The sequence below is a fragment of the Monopterus albus genome, unplaced genomic scaffold (assembly GCF_001952655.1).
Source record: "Monopterus albus unplaced genomic scaffold, M_albus_1.0 scaffold280.1, whole genome shotgun sequence".
Taxonomy (NCBI): Eukaryota; Metazoa; Chordata; class Actinopteri; order Synbranchiformes; family Synbranchidae; genus Monopterus; species Monopterus albus.
The window spans coordinates 187847-197755 of NW_018128160.1; positions in this window are offsets into that span (position 1 = coordinate 187847).

Consider the following 9909-nt stretch of genomic DNA (forward strand, 5'->3'; position numbering starts at 1 on the left):
ATGGGACAAGAAACATGGGATTATCATGCAGCTTGTAAGCAGCACCCAGTTTGACACAGTTATCTAAAGTAAACATTGTTGGAAGTGACAGCCACAGTGGATGCAGCTAGTGTGTGTTACATCTGTCCATTACAAGCCAAGAGAAGCCAAATATGCAAATAACATTTGTTTCAAGGTGTCACATACTCCACTGAAAAGTCATTTCCCGGTGTACAGTAGGTGCACTGGTGGGCTCATGTGCTTGCCTCACACTTCAGTAAAGCGTATACATCACCCAGTCATGCTTGTTCATATACATCTTTGATGTAGATTTCAGGTAAGAAAGAGAGAAACTTTCTCCTTTTAGCAGATGAATGCAAAAACAACCCTGTCATTTCAAACAAGGCACATACACCATTATGCACACTGAAGGTCAAACATCCAAGTGAGGCAACAATAAACAAAACACTTTAGAGTGCAGGGGGACTTCAAAGTTAACCTCTCTTTTCACTTCCAAATAACAAGCATGTTTCCTAAAAGTGATATTTATGTTCCTGTACTGCAAAGACGTGGCCAGCTTTGATTTATATTTAAAAAGGAAAGACTTCTCATCTTACATTTTAAGTCACTGTTGACTTCTGTATTCTTCTTCTTATTATCACATTCTTCTTTAACACAGCAAATTTTTTCGAGTTTAATCGAGTGCTTTTAGCCGCCTAAGCAAACCACTAAATCATACTTAAGTTGCTACATATTGCCATTAAGAAACTTTAAAATGGTTTGGATTCGATTAAAACATATTTGCTGTTGCTAATTAGTAGAATATGAATGTAATTTCCTGGAGATAGAGTTGTTTTTAAGGGAGTACTCCAGTGATTTAGTCTGGTACTTCCACAAAGTTAGGGGATGGATTGTTAAAGAGATATTCTCCAGGATGAGCCAGGCTGTAAACACACTGGAACTTACTCTTTGACTCTTTATATAAGCCAAATTGTACAACTCTCTTTGTAGTGGATTTTTGCTGTCAGCAGAATAACTTTAAAGATGTTTATACCTGTGACAGCTGCTGCGTACAGGGGAACTACAGGCTACGCTTGCACTTCACACTGTTTTCACTGAATTGTATGAGTGAAAGGACAAATACAAAACATGGATTAACTTTATTATGTGGGGTTAAATCAAAGATTAGACATTACCAAGAGCAGAGGCACTTGCAGGTGTTTTTAGGAATGTGAACAAACTATTATGCTGTCCACGTATTAGACCAGATTAATGGTTTGTTGTCCTTGTGGCAGTTGCCAAGGCGGCAGGAAGATGAATGAAATGCGAGTTGTTTCAGTAGAAGTGGAACACCAGGATGCACAAAGAAGAGGTTGTCTAATTAGAGCTGGAGATAGGCAGTCTTTCTCATTATCAATCCATACAGACAACCAACGTGAAAACAGGGTTGACATTGGTGAGTAATTGCATTACCCCTCATTTCGATGTCTCCTATGCAATGCACTGCAACAAAATGCAATAGGAATAGAGTTCCCCACATGAGCAGGAAGTAAGAGTCACCCCTTCATTGTGACGAGCACATATTTAAAGGAAAAATACTACAATTTAGATTAGTGCTGACAGTTTTCCAAAGCAGTTTTTGGGAAGGTCTTGAATGTGTTTTTATTACTTTTCAGACAAATATTTGGTTTCCGTGTCTTACCAAATTGGAACTGATAGTTTCCGTCTAAGATCTGATGTCTGGTCATCAACTGTGGAAGGTATTACTGAAAAACCTCTCAACAATCTGAACCCTCAGCACATTTCAGCCTTTATTTCTCAATATCCTTCACAATTATTATGAGACACTTCCTATGGAGAGGTTTATTTGGATATAGAAAACTGCAAAACATAATTTCTTTTATTGTTGTTTAGGTCTTTTTTATACCTGGGGCAGACACGCAGAGGCCATACACACTTCTGAGTCACATTATGAGTTGCCATGATGAAAATCACTTGACTTGGATGAGTCTGTGATTTCAATTTTTCACTTAGATTTTCAAGTGTGTGGGTGGTGCAGTGGTTAGCACTGTTGCATCACAGCAAGAAGGTTCTGGGTTTGGGCCCCACCTGGGACCTTTCTGTGTGGAGTTTGCATGTTCTCCCCGTGCTTGCGTGGGTTCTCTCTGGGTACTCCAGCTTCCTGCCACAGTCCAAAGACATGCAGCTTACAGTGCCTTGCGAAAGTATTCGGCCCCCTTGAACTTTGCGACCTTTTGCCACATTTCAGGCTTCAAACATAAAGATATAAAACTGTAATTTTTTGTGAAGAATCAACAACAAGTGGGACACAATCATGAAGTGGAACGAAATTTATTGGATATTTCAAACTTTTTTAACAAATAAAAAACTGAAAAATTGGGCGTGCAAAATTATTCAGCCCCCTTAAGTTAATACTTTGTAGCGCCACCTTTTGCTGCGATTACAGCTGTAAGTCACTTGGGGTATGTCTCTATCAGTTTTGCACATCGAGAGACGGAAATTTTTGCCCATTCCTCCTTGCAAAACAGCTCGAGCTCAGTGAGGTTGGATAGAGAGCGTTTGTGAACAGCAGTTTTCAGTTCTTTCCACAGATTCTCAATTGGATTCAGGTCTGGACTTTGACTTGGCCATTCTAACACCTGGATATGTGTATTTGTGAACCATTCCATTGTAGATTTTGCTTTATGTTTTGGATCATTGTCTGGTTGGAAGACAAATCTCCGTCCCAGTATCAGGTCTTTTGCAGACTCCATCAGGTTTCCTTCCAGAATGGTCCTGTATTGGGCTCCATCCATCTCCCCATCAATTTTAACCATCTTCCCTGTCCCTGCTGAAGAAAAGCAGGCCCAAACCATGATGATGCCACCACCATGTTTGACAGTGGGGATGGTGTGTTCAAGGTGATGAGCTGTGTTGCTTTTACGCCAAACATAACGTTTTGCATTGTTGCCAAAAAGTTCGATTTTGGTTTCATCTGACCAGAGCACCTTCTTCCACATGTTTGGTGTGTCTCCCAGGTGGCTTGTGGCAAACTTTAAACGACACTTTTTATGGATATCTTTAAGAAATGGCTTTCTTCTTGCCACTCTTCCATAAAGGCCAGATTTGTGCAGTATACGACTGATTGTTGTCCTATGGACAGAGTCTCCCACCTCAGCTGTAGATCTCTGCAGTTCATCCAGAGTGATCATGGGCCTCTTGGCTGCATCTCTGATCAGTCTTCTCCTTGTATGAGCTGAAAGTTTAGAGGGACGGCCAGGTCTTGGTAGATTTGCAGTGGTCTGATACTCCTTCCATTTCAATATTATCGCTTGCACAGTGCTCCTTGGGATGTTTAAAGCTTGGGAAATCTTTTTGTATCCAAATCCGGCTTTAAACTTCTCCACAACAGTATCTCGGACCTGCCTGGTGTGTTCCTTGTTCTTCATGATGCTCTCTGCGCTTTAAACGGACCTCTGAGACTATCACAGTGCAGGTGCATTTATACGGAGACTTGATTACACACAGGTGGATTCTATTTATCATCATTAGTCATTTAGGTCAACATTGGATCATTCAGAGATCCTCACTGAACTTCTGGAGAGAGTTTGCTGCACTGAAAGTAAAGGGGCTGAATAATTTTGCACGCCCAATTATTCAGTTTTTTATTTGTTAAAAAAGTTTGAAATATCCAATAAATTTCATTCCACTTCATGATTGTGTCCCACTTGTTGTTGATTCTTCACAAAAAATTACAGTTTTATATCTTTATGTTTGAAGCCTGAAATGTGGCAAAAGGTCGCAAAGTTCAAGGGGGCCGAATACTTTCGCAAGGCACTGTAGGTTGACTGGTGTCTCTAAATTGCTCATAGGAGTGTGTGTGTGTGTGTGTGTGTGTGTGTGTGTGTGTGTTCATCTATGTGTTAGCCCTGTGATGGATTGCATCCCCCCCGTGACCCCATTCAGGGACTAAGCGGTAGAAAATGAATGAATTTTCAATGTGATCTTGAACACAGCCTTCATGGGTTGATGAGTTTGGTTTCCTTTGTCCATTTTAATGTTGTTTTGTTATGAACAAATTACACTGTATGCACTCCTGACAACGTTGGGGCATGCTCCTGATGAGTCGGTGGACAATGTCCTGGGGCATCTTCGCCCAGACCTGGATCAGGGCATCAGTGAGCTCCTGTACAGCCTGTGGTGGTACTTGGCAACGTCGGATGCACCAACACATAATGTCTCATAGGTGGTCAGTTGGATATATGTCAGGGGAATGTGAGGGCCAGAGTCGTACTAGAGGATGTCGGGCCCTCGTGGAGTAGCTGTTGGAGGTCATTTTCTAGGGCTCTCAGTGCTCCTCCTTCTCCTCCTGCCACAAAGGAGCAGATCTTGGTCCTGCTGCTGGGTTGTTGCCCTTCTACGGCCCTGTCCAGCTCTCCCAGTGTAAAGGCCGGTCTCCGGGTATCTCCTCCATGCTCTTGAGACTGTGCTGGGAGACAGCAAACCTTCTTGTGACTGCACGTATGGATGTGCCATGGTGGAGTAACTGGACTACCTGTGCAACCTGACTGGGCTGCAGGTACTGCCTCATGCTACCAGTAGTGACAAGGACAGTAGAAAAACAAAACCTGAGAAGAATCAGTCAGTAAGGATCAGGAGAGAGCATTTTTCTGTGGCCACCACATATAAAACCAGCCCCTTTTGGAGGGTTGTCTTGCCTTTACCTCACTATTGCACCATCACTTTCATTTGCACCAAAGCAGATGAAACTGATTCATAATCACTTGGACAGACTGATATCCCTGAGGTTTAACTGACTTGATGTTATACTGTTATGATCAAGTGTTCCTTTCATTTTGTTTTTAACTGTTTATTTGTTATTGTTTTAGCCCTGATGGCCTGGTGGATAAGATTCAGAGCTCTCACTGCTGTGGCCCAGGCTCGATTCCTGGTCGGGAAACCTCTAGCCACAGGGATTGCAAGCCAATGACTTGTGTGCTGGTCTCAAGCCCAAATAAATAGAGAGGGTTGCGTCAGAAAGGGCATCCGGCGTAAAAATCTACCATACAAATCATGAGTGCGGGAACAGCCAAACTTGGTACATTTATTATAGTTTTAGTTTAACATATCAGGCTAACATTTGCAAAGTACAATCCATTACTTCTGCAGGTATTTAGTCATAAACCAAAGTACAGTGATGCCAGAAAGTGGCACTAAAAGAAAATCAGGTCTTACCATTCATCCTGAGGAAGAATGCCTGAATTCAGTTTTAGGAAAATCCTGTCAGGTTTGGCGTGTACAGATGCCAAACAGAGGTTGTGGTGAACTCAATTAAATAACCAGACAAACTGAGGTAGCGAAAAGTTCTTTACTAGTAAACAAAACAACTAACAAAAAGTCCAGTGACAAATCCATTGAATAGTTGTTGAGGCAACCTGATTATAGCGCTACAGAAAAAGTCAGAGGATCATCAAAGTAGGGTTCATCATCTGGGAACCATGAATATGTGTAAAAAAAATTCATGCTAATACATCCAGTAGTTATTGACAGGCCTGAGGAGTGGAACCACATTACATATTTAGGATACAACAAAAGGCAACTGTTTTTCGTTACAGAAAAAAAAAGACACAATCAGATCACCGATGCGTTTAGTAAAAAAGGGGAGGCTAAGCAGGATTCCAATTTTAATATTGTACAATAAAGAACAACATACTAGCATGCACATGCTCACATGTCTCACAACACCACTCTGGTCTCGGGTGAAAACGTCGCTCATCTTGCACCTTGTGTTGAAATCTGTTTCCTCATCGAGATGTGTTTCCCCTAACCTGAATCTAACCCACTACAGAGGGAGCCTTTGAGTGTGAAGTACTCAACAAAGTACATTTAAAATAAATGTGCATAATTAACACTACTGCTATTAATCTAAATGTGCACTGTTTGTGCATAACAAATAATCATAACACAACATAATCATAAACCACCTGATTGGTTAAGAAATACAGTGGACGCTCTTAGGATGTTCTTAAACCATGTACTAAAACAAAGCACAGTTTCCCTTGTAAAAGGAGCATATTTTATGTTTGCTTCATAAAAGATACTGTTCTGTACTTTAATTTGTAAGAGGCAGGTGCCTGAATTTGCTTTATGATTTTCTTTTTTTTTTTTAAGTAGGTGGATATATATTAAAAATAGTGTGAGTGCTCTTAATGTACAGTATTTAAACTAAAACCAAGCATTTCCTTTTTGCCTTGTAAAGGAACAGCTTCTATTGCTTTGTAAACTGTACTATACTAAATGATCATATGTGGTTGTTGTAGGTCTATAGGCTACTGCATGAATTTGCTGAAGGAAAAGCAAGCTTTTCTTTAAAACATACTGAGGAGAGGACACATTTTTGATGCTTAAAATCTTGGTTTCCCTATTTTCTTAACATTGTTCTGTTGTCTTATAGAATACGGTTGAGTAAAAGCCATCTTGTTGATATTTCATTTCTCATGTCTTTATTTGCATATTTGGTATTGAGGTAATCCAGAAGTAATGGGAAGTAATCAAGTGATGTTTCTTTAATATTTGTATACTTGGATGAAGCTACTGATTACAGTTTTAACAGGTAATTTGCAATTGTAATTTGTAATACAATTTCACACTAACCTTCTCAACCCCGGTTACTGGGATATTTCAGTTTGAACCAAAGTGGTGGACCGGTCGACCCACTGACAGACTGACCGTCATCCCTAGAGGTATGGCAAAAAAAAAAAAAAAAAAAAAAAAAATGGAAGGGTGTCTTTTTGTTTTTGAAAAATTACTTAAACAATTAATCAATTATCAGAATAGCAGCTGACTGATTTTCTGTTCCACTAACAGTTCTACTAATCTGGTAATCAATTAATCAACTAATTGTGTCAGCCCTAGTTTACCTAACAGCGTGGAAAATATCAGTACTTGAACATAGCAATCAGCAGTTTTTAGTACCACATGAAGCAAGTTTCAAATCTGATTTTAATAATGCACTGAAACGAATGGAAAACAATGGTTGAATGGAGAGGAAATCAATCTACTGCTGCCTGGTTTGCTCTGGAAAATAGCCCCACAATAAGCATGCATGAATTAGAGCTAATGGAATGGAAGATGCAAAAATGATCCTTTAAAGTCCTTTTAATAATAATTTGACATGTGTAGCAGAAACTCATGCAGAATCAGCAGTGTGCATGCTTGGAGGCATGGCAGGCTCCCAGGAGGTGTAAGCAGCCCGCTAACCATAGGAGCAGTCCAGCCTCACCAGAGACAGCTAATCTTGTTTTACTCTGCAAATGCATTTGCTTGCATTTAATTGCAGCAGCAAGCAAGTTTGAGTGGATCAAAATACAAATTTGAGTGATTGTTTGGACTGCTTTTGACCTATCATAAATTGTAGGGCTATCTGGCCAAATTACCAGCTAATAGATTCAATTAGGAAAATGTGGTTATCACTGATGTTAGCCGGGGGACAAAGCAGAAGAAGGTTTCCATTTAACAGTTGTAAAGGCCAGTGGCATGGAGAGCTTTAGATGGATAGCTCAAAATATTATCCTTCATGCCAGAGACTTCACGATAAGACAGGCCGTTTTTAGGGCTGAATGACTCTAATATTTGCATGGTTGATAAGCTGCACATCCTGATTCAGCCTGACAGTGGCATGACAAGATAATAATAGATCACAGAGACATTTAGGTTTTCCTAAATGCTTTCCATTTCAGTAATATAAGGCTTCTTTTTGAATAGCAAGAGTAGAATACACTGGCTGGGGTGAAATATCGACTTAATGAGTATTAAATTTCTTCAAACATTGCAGCAAATATATGAAAATACTTTTAATTAGCCATAAAAGTACACTAATCAATGTTTTTTATATTAATGGATCAGAAAATTATGTTTAATGTGAAACATGTCACCACAGGTTCTAGGAATTTCCACATGACTCTGTAGTTCCCCTCAGGTCTACAGTGCAAAGCAGGAGGCACAGCAGAGGATGTACTTCCTGAGCCAGCTCAGGAAGTTCGACCTGCCCCAGGAGCTGCTGATACAGTTCTACAGAGGAATCATCGAGTCTGTTCTCTGCACCTCCATCACTGTCTGGTTTGGCTCAGCAACCAAACAGGACAAGTACAGACTTCAGCGGACAGTCAGGTGGTATGAAAAGTTTATCAAAGAGCTGTCGAGCAAGTAGAACACAAGCTTGCAGATATGTAACGTCTTCACCACTTTGCCTGCGGTCCATCACTGAAGTCCCAGTTTACCTCCAAACCAGTGAGTGTGTTTACACACTGTGCTTGTGATGCTGATAGTTCAGGTGTGACACGGGCATTTGACCAATCACCAGGGACTGCTCTGCATGCAACCACCCCCTTCCACCTCGTGTTCCTGGAACTTGAATTTAGTACTACTTCCTGAGAAGTGCTAAAATTTAGCTCCCAGAATGCACTTCCAAAGGTGACGAGTGTTACTCGGCTCTACACATTTCTGCAAGTTCCTATAATGGAAAAAACCTTTAAATGACACTTTCATACAGATCCACAGCCATCTCTCTGTGTATATACACTCACTGGCCACTTTCTTAGGTACACCTGTACAATTATATGCAATTCAATGCAACACTTCCACCTTAACATCTGTGTTTATGAAGCTCAAACTATTACTATTTTGGTTTAGTCTCTTGAACTGCATTTTCAGGAGAAAAGCTCTACAAACTGTGCACTGCTTTCTCAGCACCAAATGACAGACTGTAAAGTAGCTTAGCAAGTAGCTGGTGAGCAAAGTGGAGCATTTAAAAACTAAAGAGCCAAAAAAAAGAGGTCAGAGGAGAGTGACCTCTGAACTTAGTCATCTGTGTAATGTGATGATGAAGGGGCCAGAGACTCCAAATAGTGACTACTAAAGCTGTGTTTCCACTGTCAGAACTTAACAGTTTTACAGATGCAACTATTAATGTGGCTGGGCAATGTATATCTCCATTGTTGTCTAAAAACTACTAAAAACATATCTGTGAGACACGGCATTGCACTGACTGGCAAGCTATTTCAAACCCATGGACATGGGCACTTCAGTTTACTTTGAGTCAATCTCAGTAAAACCGCGTTGAGGCTGTAAACTCACAATTGCCCCACATGTGTATTGCTATTTACTCCTGTTTGACTAAACTACTGTGCCCAGAAGTGCCTTTCATTAAAATGAAAATATATTGCTGTTTGCAAAGGTTCCTTCTTCAGTACAAACCAGCGGGCTACATAAAACAGTGAAGTATGAAGTGATTGAGAGGTGGATCATGGGATTTGCTGGAACTTGCAAGTACATAGCATATTATCAGATTTACACTTTAATACTTAAATCTGGAATCATTGCTTTTTTGGCCACTTGGCAGGAGCACAACAAGCTGCAAACAAAGTGTTTACATATTATTGCCTAATACAGTCATGGTCAAAGTGTTAGCAAACGGCTTCTTATTTACACATTATCCAGATATGGAGCAACATATATGTAGCTATATGACTCTCTCATATATGTAGCTAGGGAGGACAAAAATATAGAGACACCTCTGAATATAATGTAGTCTGGTACAATACCACCTTTAACTATGACCTCAATAATAAACATATAATTTATACATTTATGACAATTTCATAAACTCAGATGTTAATGCTTTGCATTGCCTACAGTTGTACAGGTGTACCTAATAAAGTGGCCAGTGAGTGTATTTTCCAAGTGTAAGGTGCACATTTTTTTGGCTTTGCCCTTCCAAGAACATAAATTCATTTTAGAAGGAGGCATTTTAATTAAAAAAGGTGTTACTTGGTGACAGTACATTCATTAAAGACCTCTCACTTTTATCTTCTGACTTGATGTTACTTATATAATTCTGTGTGAAGAGTGCCAGTCAGCTCAACAAATTTC